Source organism: Rhincodon typus, chromosome 4 (genome assembly GCF_021869965.1).
Source record: "Rhincodon typus isolate 14 chromosome 4, sRhiTyp1.1, whole genome shotgun sequence".
Taxonomy (NCBI): Eukaryota; Metazoa; Chordata; class Chondrichthyes; order Orectolobiformes; family Rhincodontidae; genus Rhincodon; species Rhincodon typus.
The window spans coordinates 113,907,059-113,918,854 of record NC_063335.1 but is presented as its reverse complement, the minus strand read 5'-3'; positions in this window follow the sequence as shown (position 1 = coordinate 113,918,854).

Here is an 11,796-nt window from a genome sequence, read left to right as displayed (position 1 = left end):
AACAGGGCCTAAGGTCTGTGCTTGAGGAGTGGTCAGTGTGAACAGGGCCTGGGGACTGTCCTGGAGGAGTGGTTAGTGTGGCCAGGGCTTGGAGTCTGTCCTGGCAGAGTGGTCAGTGTGGCCAGAGCCTAGAGCCTGGAGTCTGTCCTAGAGGAGATGCCAGTGTAATACATAGTTATTGACCATGTCCAATTGTGTACACCTTGGAATCTTCATAAGACCTCATTATAAACATATAGTGGAGTTGAAAGATTTGAGCAAGCCGCCCTCCCCTCTTCTCCCATTGGTGAATCCTCAGTCTCTGGGTCAGAAAGGATCTGATGTGTTATAACCTCTGACTGTGAGAGGGCTCTCAGTCAGTACACTTTGAGACAATCACACTACTTCATTTCTCCTGCAGTCACTGCTGATGTGGAACACATATAATGTGCATGCGATGTGTACATTGCGTACATCTCTGGACATGGATTCTGTGCTTGAGGCTCTGTTTCATTGAAGATCAGTAGGTCGCTACACTATCAGGGGATGATGTGGAGGTGCCAGTGTTGGACTGGGGTGGACAAGGTCAAAAGTCACACGACACCAGGTTATAGTCCAACAGGTTTATTTGAAATCACAAGCTTTCAGAACGCTGCTCCTTCATCAGGTGGGTACCAGAGGATGAGGAGGCTTTGGAGACAGTACAGAACAGGTCTACCAGAATCTTGTGTGGTTTGGAGGGTATTAGCTATGAGGAAAGATTGGACAAACTTGGTTTGTTTTCACTTGAATGTCAAAGGATGAGGGTGACATGACAGAAGTTTACAAAGTTATGAGAGGCATGAATAGAATGGATAGTCGGAGTCTTTTTCCCAGAGGAGAAATGTCAATTACTAGGGGACATAGGTTTAAGGTAAAAGGAGGAAAGTTTAAAGGAGATGGGAGAGGTAGTTTTTTAACACAGAGGGTTGTGGGTGCCTGGACTTCGCTGCAAGAGGAGGTAGTGGAGGGCGACACAATAGTAGTGTTTGAGAGGCATCTTGACAGATATGTAAATAGGCAGGGATTGGGGGGAAACAGATCGCTTAGATGCAAAAGGCTTTTAGTTTAGTAAGGCATTATGTATAGGTGCAATCATGGTGGGCTGAAGGGCCTGTTCCTGTGCTGTACTGTTCTTTGACAAGTATGAGTGTGTGTGTTTGTATCAATGAATGATGATGTGTTAGAATGAAATTTATTGAGGAATTATGTGAATGTCTCAATAACTTCAATCAGGATACTACACTCAAGCTTTCCCTCACTCAGGGATCTCTCTGTTTCCTCTTTGGAATGACATGCACCTCAATGGGGTCTGGTCAGCAGCATTACTGCTGTTAACAGTCACTGACACAAAACTGGGGCAGATTGTAAGTGACAAGTTGACTTCAATGTTGAACTCAGATTAAACATCCAAACAGCTTGGTGGGTGTGCTGGCCACGTCTGTGGGGTTCATTCAAGTCCAGCTAAGGCCTGTCACCGTTTCTTACTGAATCAAAGCTGTGGTTTATTCACTGCAATATGAACAGATTTCTCATGAGTGTTATTGCTGTCTGGGTACATGTACAGACAATGGTATCTGTGTACATACAGGCATATACAGGCAAGTACAGCATACTATATGATACCATTGTGTGACTGATGTTATTGGTGTAGATATGGGCATTTTATTATGAGTACGGGCATCATATGGTATATAGGTATGTGCATCCGAGAGTGAGAGTATTGTAGATATGAGCAGCCCATGGGCAGTGTTATTGGTGCAGGGCTGAGCAGCTCTGAATCCATCTAGAACAATGACTCTGGCTCTCTGACAATGTTTCCTGTACAGGTACTAGTCCAGCGCTGTGGTGGAACTGTGCACAAAACAGATCCCAGTTTATTTCCCACATCACCCTCTCTCCCACCTGCACAAACATATTGTATTCATTTGCAAACAGTCATTTTCATCAATTGTAATGTTTCTTTATCATGTCATTTTGGGGCTGGTTTCCCTCCCTAAAACTTCCAAGTAAGATCCTCGATCATTGCAGCGCAGAATTTCCTCCTATCCTGCTGATTCTGTCACTGGGAAAAGACTCAGTTGATGGACTTCAGATGTGAGAAGTGTCTGACGTTATTTGCAGCATAAAAAGAGCTTCTGAACTGAACCAACAGTCTCCCGTGTGGTCTGCTGCCTTCGCCACCACAAATCAAACTACAATTCCCCTTCCATAGGGGGCATTCTGGGCATATCCCCCAGCCCCACCCAACTCAATGATGGTGAATCGTGCTTTTATTTCCCTCGTCTGAAACAGTTGCTGTTAACAAACGTGAAAATGAAATTGCTCCTAAATGGTGTCCATGGACTTCTATTAACCCTTTCATCATCTTATTTCAAAGCTGCGTAACCTACTGCAGTCATTAGGTACGGTGAAACACTAAATCCTCTTACAATTTAGAATTTAGGTCCATATTACCATGTTTATACACCCTTTGCCATAAAGGTACTTGTGTATAATATGTATATTCTAAATATTTATATTGCCGGCTGTAAATATTATTTGGATGTTGCTCTGTGTTCAGTTTTTTCTCCGTGTGCTTGGACAGTGTTGACAGATCCATACCCAGCTTAATAAAAAACAGCAGCTGTGCTCAGTTCCTGGGGAGAACCCACTGTCTCAGTCTTTGGCTCTCATTTTCTCACTTTTTGTCACACACAATTTCTCGAGCTCTCACTCTCTCTGCATATGTCATTATTTGTCTCCATCACTTACTATCTCTATCTCTTGTCTTCAGCCTCTGTATCATACACCTCTGTCTTCCCATCTGTCACTATCTCACATTCTTTGTCTCTATCATCTGTTTCGATCTCGCTCTGTATCTCTCACTCTCTGTCCATGTCTTTTACTCTCTATCTCTCATTCCTTCTATCTCTTATTCTGACAAGTACTATCACTGGACCATTAATCCAGAAACCCAGTAATATTTAGGGACCCAAGTTCAAATCCCACCATGGCAGTTAGTGGAATTTGAATTCAAGAAAAGGCTAATGATCATCCTAAATCCAATGTTGAATAGTTCCCTGATACTCATTAGGGAAGGTAATTACTATCCCTACCTGGTCTGGCTGAGCCTGCGTTTGACTCTTCACTGCACTCTGAAATGGCCCAACTCATTTGTAACAATTTCTAGAAAGTCTCAAAAAGGAAATAAAACTCGACAGAGGCAATGGAAACAACAACTGCAAAAAACAGCCCTCTCAACCCTGTAAAGTCATACTTATATCACCTGGGGGTAAGTGTGCCGAAAATTGGGAGAGCTGTCTCATAGACTAGTCAAGCAATAGTCTGACATAGTCAGACTCAGGACAAACCCAGCAGAGGTGGTGGCACAGTGGTATACAGTCAGGAGGAAGTTGCCCTGGAGTCCTCAACATTGACTCCAGGCCCCATGAAGTCTCATGGCTTCAGGTTAAACATGGGCAAGGAAACCTTCTGCTGATTACCAGGCACTCTCCTCCCTCAGCTGATGAATCAATACTCCTCCATGTTGACCAACATGTAGAGAAAGCATTTAGGGTGGCAAGCGTGCAGGATGTACGCTGAGTAAGGCTTTCAATGTTGACCATCAAGAGTGGCTAAGCAGAACACCGCTGATCGAGCTGGTCAGGTCCTAAAGGACATAGCTGCTAGACTGAGACTGGGGTGCGTGGGAAAAACATACTTGATTTCATACAACAGATAGCCATGATGTGGAGGTGCCAGTGTTGGACTGAGATGGATAAAGTCAGAAGTCACACAACACCAGGTTATAATCCAACAGGTTTATTTGAAATCACACAAATTTCCAGAACATAGCCCATTCATCAGGTGAAGTCTTCTGTTGGTGAATAACTTGGTGTTGTGTGACTTCTGATTCATAGAACAGTATCGCACAGGAATTGGCCATTGGGCTCATGATGTTGTGCCGAACATTGTGCCAAATTAAACTAATACATTCTGCCTGCCCTTGGTCCATATCCCTCCATTCTTTGCATTTTCCTGTGCTTATCTAAAAGCCTCTTAAATGTCCCTATCATATCTGCCTCCATCACCACTCCTAGCAGCAATTTCCACACTCCTACCACTCTCTATGAAAAAACTTGCCCCTCACTTCTCCTTTGAATTTTTGTTCCTCGCCTTAAATGCACGCCCCTAGTTTTAGACATTTCAACTCTGGGAAAAAGATTCTGACTGTCAACCCTATCTATGCATCTCATAATTTTATAAATGTCTATCTAGTCTCCCCTCCGCTTCTGCAACTCCAGACAATACAACCTGAGTTTTTTCTAGCCTCTCCTTACAGCTCATACCCTCTAATCCAGGCAGCATCCTGGTAAACCTACCACATCCTTCCTGTAATGTAGTGACCAGAATTGAATGCAATACTCTTAAGTGTGGTCTAACCAAAGTCTTATAAAGCTACAACATGAAATCCTGACTCTTGTACTCAATTCCCCGACCAAGAAAGGCAAGCATGCCATAAGCCTTCTTTACCACCCTATCTACTTGTGTGGCCGTTTTCAGAGAGCTATGGACTTGAACCCCAAGATTTCCCTTTACATAAATGCTGTTCAGGGTCCTGCCAATAAATGTATACATTTCCTTAACATTTGATCCCCCAAAGTGCAGCACCTCACAGATTACCCAGATTAAACTCCATCTGCCATTTCTCTGCCCATATCTGCAATTGATCTATATCCCACTGTATCCTTTGACACCTTTCTACACTGTTCACAACTCCACCGATCTTTGTATCGTCTGCAAACTTACTAACCCACCCATTTACATTTTCATCCAAGTCATTTAAAGATATCACAAACAGCAGAGGTCCCAGTATTGATTCCTGTGGAACACCACTAGTCACGGCCCTCCAGCCTGAAAAACACCCTTCCACCACGACCCTCTGTCTTCTATGGGCAAGCCAATTCTGAATCCAACCAACCAAGTCACCATGGATCCCATGCATCTTAATCTCTGGATGAGCCACCATGAGGGACCTTGTCGAAAGCCTTACTAAAATCCATGTAGACAACATCCATTGCTGTACCCACATCGATCACCTTTGTCACCTCTTCGAAAAATTCAGTCATGTTAGTAAGACATGACCTGCCCTGCACAAAGCCATGCTGACTGTTCATAATTAGGCCGTGCTTTTCCAAATGTATGTAAATCCTATCCCTAAGAAATCTCTCCAGTAGCTTCCCAACCACTGATGTGAGTCTCACCAGTCCATTGTTTCCTGGATTATCCCTATTTTCCTTCTTGAACAGAGGAATAACTAACTACTTGCGGGTCCTCTCCAGTGGCTAGCAAGGATACATAGGTCTTGGTCAAGGCCCCAGCAGTCTCCTCTCTTGCCTCTTTCAATAACAAGGGGCAGATACAATCAGGCCCTGGGGACTTATCCACCCTAATGTTCTTCAAAAAACCCAACACCACTTCTTTCTTGATCTCAAAATGCCCTTCCATATTAGGATACTCCACACTAATCTCACTATCCTTACCAATCTGTCGGCTGCAGATGCATCTGTCCATGACAGTATCAGTAAGAGTGACCACTGCACAGTCCTTGTGGAGACCAAGTTCCTCCTTCACATTGAGATTAACCTCCATTGTGTTGTGAGGCACTATCACAGTGCTAAATGGCTTTGAATAGATCTAGCAACTCAAGACTGGACATCCATAAGGCACTGAGGCAACAAGGTGTAGAGCTGGATGAACACAACAGGCCAAGCAGCATCAGAGGAGCAGGAAAGCTGATGTTTCAGGTCTAGACCCTTCTTCCATAAGGCACTGTGGGCCATCAACAGCAGCAGAATTGTACTCTAGCACAATCTGTAACCACATGGCCCGATATATCCCCCACTCAACCATTACCATCAATCCAGGGGATCAACCCCGGTTCAATAGAGAGTGCAGGAAGACATGCCAGGAGCAGCACTAGGCACACGTGAAAATGAGGTGTCAACCTGGCGGTTACCAAATAGGACTATTTGCATGCCAAACAACATAAGCAGCAAGTGATAGACAGAGTTTAGTGATGCCACAATCAACAAATCAGATCTAAGCTCTGCAGTCCTGCCACATCTAGTCATGAATGGTGGCAGATAATTAACTCACTGGAGGGGAGCAATGGATGTTGTCTACATGGATTTTAGTAAGGTTTTCGACAAAGTCCCTCATGGTAGGCTTGTCCAGAAAATTAAGATGCATGGGATCCATGGTGACTTGGTTGGTTGGATTCAGAATTGGCTAGCCCGTAGAATGGTGAAAGGGTTTTTTTCTGGCTGTAGGTCCATGACTGGTGGTGTTCTGCAGAGATCTATACTGGGATCTCTGCTGTTTGTGATATATGTAAATAACTTGGATGAAAATGTAGATGGGTGGGTTAGTAAGTTTGCAGACTATACAAAAATTGGTGGAGTTGTGGATAGTGTAGAAGGTTGTCAAATGATACAAATATCCCCATTCTCAATGATGCAAGAGTCCAGCACATCAGTGCAAAAGATAAGCCTGAAGTATTTGCAAAAATCTTCAGCCACAAGTGCCAAGTGGATGATCCATCTTGGCCTCCTCCCAGCATTACAGATACCAGTCTTCAGCCAATTTGATTCACTCCATGTGTATCAAGTAACGGCTGGAGGCACTGGACACTGCAAAAGCTATGGGTCCTGACAACATTCTGGCAATAGTACTGAAGGTCTGTGCTCCAGAACTTGCTGCACCCCTAGCCAAGCTGTTCCAGTACAGTTACAACACTGGTATCTACACAATGTGGAAAATTCCCCGGGTAAGTCCTGTACACAAAAAGCAGGACAATCCAACCCGGCCAATTACTGCCCCATCGGTCTACTCTCGATCATCAGTAAAGTGATGGAAGGTGTCAGTAACAGCGCTATCAAACAGCACCTGCTCTGCAATAACCTGCTCAGTGATGCCCAGTTTGGGTTGGCCAGGGCCACTCAGCTCCTGACCTCATTACAGCCTTGGTTCAAATATGGACAAAAGAGTTGAATTCCAGAGGTGAGGTGAGAGTGACAGCGTTGACATTGAGGTCAGAAGTGGGGATGTTTGCCAATAATTGCACAATGTTCAACACCATTTGCAACTCCTTAGGTACTGAAGCAGTCCATGCTTAAATGCAACAAGATCTGGACAATATCCAGACTTGGGCTGACAAGTGGCAAGTAACATTTGTGCCACACAACTGCCAAGCTATGACCATCTCCAATATGAGATAATCTAATTGCTACCTTTTGACATTCAATTGCATTACCATCACCGAATCCCCAACAGTCAATATCCTGGTCTTACAATTGACCAGAAACTCAACTGGACTCACCACATAAATACAGTAGCTACAGGCCACGAATACTGTAATGAGTAATTTACCCCTTGCCTCTCTCAAAGCGTATCCACCATCTACAAGGCACAAGTCAGGAGTGTGATGGAATAGTCCCCACTTGCCTGGATGGGTGCAGTCCCAACAACACTCAAGAAGCTTGACACCATCCAGGACGAAGCAGCCCCCTTGATTGGCACCGCATCCACAAACATCCACTCCCTCCACCACCGACACAGCAGTGTCTACTATCTACAAGATGCACTGCAGAAATTCATCAAAGATCCTCAGACAGCACCTACCAATCCCACGACCACTTCCATCTAGGACAAGGGCAGCAGGTATATGGGAACACCACCACCTCCAAGTTCCCCTCCAAGTCACTCATCATCCTGACTTGGAAATATATCGCCATTCCTTCACTGTCACTGGGTCAAAATCCTGGAATTCCCTCCCTAATAGCATTGTGGGTCAACCCACAGCAGGAGGACTGCAACAGTTCAAGAAGGCAGCTCACCCCCACCTTCTCAAGGGCAACCAGGGACAGGCAATAAATGCTGGGCCCAGCCAGTGACACCCACATCCCACAAATGAATTAAAAAAACCCTTGAATTGAAGAGATTGGGATGGTGCATCAGTGCATTAGAAAACAAAACATAGAGAAAAAAATGTGTGCTACCTCACAACAGGAGACCCGAGAATCAGAAAAATCCAGAAGTCAATCAAACTGCCTGAGTGTTGAAGAGATAGAAAGAGCAGAAATAGGCTATTTAGCCCATTCGGAGAAAGTAAGAACTGCTGATGCTGGAGTCAGAGACAATACCATGTGGAGCTGGAGGAACACAGCAGGTCAGGGAGGGTCCTGACCCGATATGTCAACTTTCCTGCTCCTCTGGTGCTGCCTGACCTGCTATGTTCCTCCACCCCCACATGGTGTGGTCTCATTAAGGCCCTTGGCTTTGCTCCATCATTCAACGAGATCATGGCTGATCTGATTGTCCTCAATTCCACTTTTCCTGCCTTTATCCAATAATCCTTGATTCCCAATACTTTTGAAAACCTGTCTATCTCAGCCTTGAATATACTGAATAACTCAGCCATGACTGCCCTCTGCGGTATCCAGATTCACTCTCCTGAGGAGAAATTCCTCCTGAAAATCCTGGCCGTCTTGATCACATCATGCAGCATCAATCCCCCTGATTACTGGGAGGCAGAAGTAGTGGTTACAATCTGGAAAGATTCATCCATGTTGCCAAAGTAGCAATTACCTTCCAAGTCCCCATCTCCTGTAAGAGCTGCTCACATCACACCTTAGCCCATTAAACCTTTCATGGTGCTAAGGATGGTTGAACTCTTTACCTTCAATGTTGTAGTTGTGGCTGGACAACAGCTCACACAGCTGGTGATTAAAAGTAAATATAGACTAACAAATGTAAGAACATATTTACAATAAAATGTAACCCATACCACCTTTGTATCTCCTTTCTTTTCCTCCCACGATATCTCAGTGCAGTCCAGGTTCTGCAGCTGAGTTGGAGGGAGCCTGCTCAGGGTGGAGTCCATTGGTCTTTTGAGCTTTGTAAGGGTGACCCCAGGAGCATTTATGTCGAGAGCACCCAGATATATCCCAGGGATAGGTGCAGCCTCCTCAGCATTACCTCTCACTCTTTGTGTCATCCTGAAAACACTTGCTGTTTTCCATGCTGATACATTATCCCCAAAACCATGGGATATTACCTTGTTACGTAACCTAATATGTAGTACCTTATCAAACGCCTTGTGGAAATCTAAATATGTTACATTTACTTATTCTACTTTATTGATCCTGCTTGTTGTTATTCCTCAAAGAAGTCTTAGAAATTTGTAGACAATTTGTCGTGGGTTTGGAAGGTGCTGTCTATGGAGTCTTAGTGAATTTCTGCAGCACATCTTGTAGATGGTACATGCTGCTGCTACTGAGCGTCAATGACAGAAAAAGTTAATGTTGAAGGTGGTGGATGGGTACCAATCAAGTGGGCTGTTTTGTCCTGGATTGTGTCGAGCTCCTTAAGAAGTGCATTCATTCAGGAAAGTCGGAAGATTCCACCACACTCCTGATGTACTGAAGCAAAATGCTAAAGCTATTGAAATAAACTTATAAAATATAAGAAGTAGACACACGGTTGCTAGCTCTGATGATCCCACCTCCAAACTGGCAAAGAGTGACTGATTGGTGGTTCTGGCAGCTACACCACACTGCAGGAGGGTCACTCTGCAGGTTCACAACAGTCTCTCTGCTGATGGTCTCTCTAAATTGCCCCTAATTGGGACTTTAAATATCCTAATTGACTATCTACCTCTAAAACATGTCCTGACTCAGCACCCCAATACAATTCCATTCTCCTGCTCAGTCTAAGCCCCCTCACTCCAGGCTGGGAAAGCTCTGTCTGACAACACAAAGGGGAGTATGAGAACGACTGGGAACTAAGAAATAGAGAGACAGAATAACAGCTAGGGAGACAGAGAATGTGAGATGTGAGAAACAGAGTATGAAGAGGCAATAAGATGCATTGGAGGCAGAGAGAATCACATGAGAGAGGAGGAATAAATAGAGAGACAAACAGCAAGAGACATAGATAATGGGAGACGTGGAGTGAGAGATTACAGTGTATGATAGGCACAGAAAAACTGAGAAATAAAGTGAGGGAATGTAGTGAGAGTTAGTGAGAAGCAGAATTTAAATGAATTTATTTATGGGGCATTGGTGTCACTGGCTGGGTAGCATTTGTCCATCCCTAGTTGCCCCTGAGAAGGTGGTGGTAAGCTGTCTTCCTGGCCCATGGTAGTCCATGTGCTGTAGATTGCTGTATATTTACATTGGAAGTTGTTCAAAGATGGGTCAATAGGTTAATTCTGGGATGAAGGGGCTAGTCTCGTGAGGGAATGATGAACAGGATGGGCCTGTACTTTTTGGGAGTTTAGTGGAAATGAGAAGTGATCTGAGGGGCCCTTACAAGGTAAATATTGAGAAGATGATCCCTATTACATACAAGTATAGAGTTGAGGGGCAGAGTTTAAAAAGAAGGGGGCCTCTGTGTAAGATGGAACTGAGGAGGAATTTCTTTTCTCAGAGAATTGTTAGCCTGTGCTATTCACTTTGACACAGAGCAGTGAAGGCTGGATTTGGAGAATCCTCAAGGATGAATTAGACAGAATTTGATTGAGAAGGGAGTGAACAGTGATTGGTAATGGACAGGAAAGTGGGATTAAAGCCAGAATTAAGTCACTTCACCCGACAAAAGAGCAGCGCTCCGAAAGTTGTGATTTCAAATAAACCTGTTAGACTATAACCTGGCATTGTGTTACTTCTGACTTTGTCCACCCCAGTCCAACACCAGCATTTCCATATCATAAAAAAAGAGATAATATTGATAAAATAAGTGAATTAATAAAGATGTGGCAAATGGAGAGTAATGTGGAAAAATGTCTAATTGTCTATTGTGGCAGGAAGAATTAAAAAAACAGTATGTATGAAAATGGGGAGAGGTTGCAGAGCTCAGAGATGCAGAGGGATCTGAGTGGCCTTGTGCATAAATTAGAGAAGGTTAGATTGCAGGAATGGCATGAAATTAGAAAATCAAAGTTATCACTTATCATAATGGGAATTGATTACAAAAATAGGGAGTTAGGCTTCTTCAGGGCATGAGTGAGACTGCATCTGGAGTACTGTGTAGATATTGGTCATCTTGTTTAAGGAAGGATGTCAGTGCATTGAAAGCAATTCAAAGAAGGTTTACCAGACAAATAACAGGTAGGATGTCTTATGAGGAAAGGATGGACAGGCTTAGCTTGTACCTGACAAAGTTTAGGACAATAAGAAGTGACTTTATTGAAACATAAATTCTGAACAATCTTGATAAGAGTTACTACACACTCAGGAAAGTTCACTAATTCTCCTGTTCCAGTACTCTCCAGATCACCACAGAAGGTCATGAATTAATCAGTTAACAGAAAACACTGACCAGGATCCTGTACTTAACAAGAACTACTGTTTATTATAAATAATAAATAACCATGCTATGACCAATCAACATAAGGCTCTACTAGTAAAAGCTCCAACCCCTGTTAAAAACCTCGCAAACACATTGAGTCAGACAGAGAGAAAGATTAGTTTTATGGCTAGATGGAGAAAAAAACTTGCAAGCACAGTTCAATAGCACCAGTTCACAGGATTCGCTGAGATGATCCTACTGTTTTTCCAGGACCTTCTATAGTTTGATGTCTTTTCTCAAGCTTCCTTTATTTCTTCACCTAAGGCACAGGATCGTTGATGTACTATCACAAAGTCTCTTAGTTACTGGTTAAGGGCAATAGCTCTCAGCAACTTGGTGGTTTGGTGGGAAATAACTGGCTTTTTTCATGCTTCAGGTGTTTTC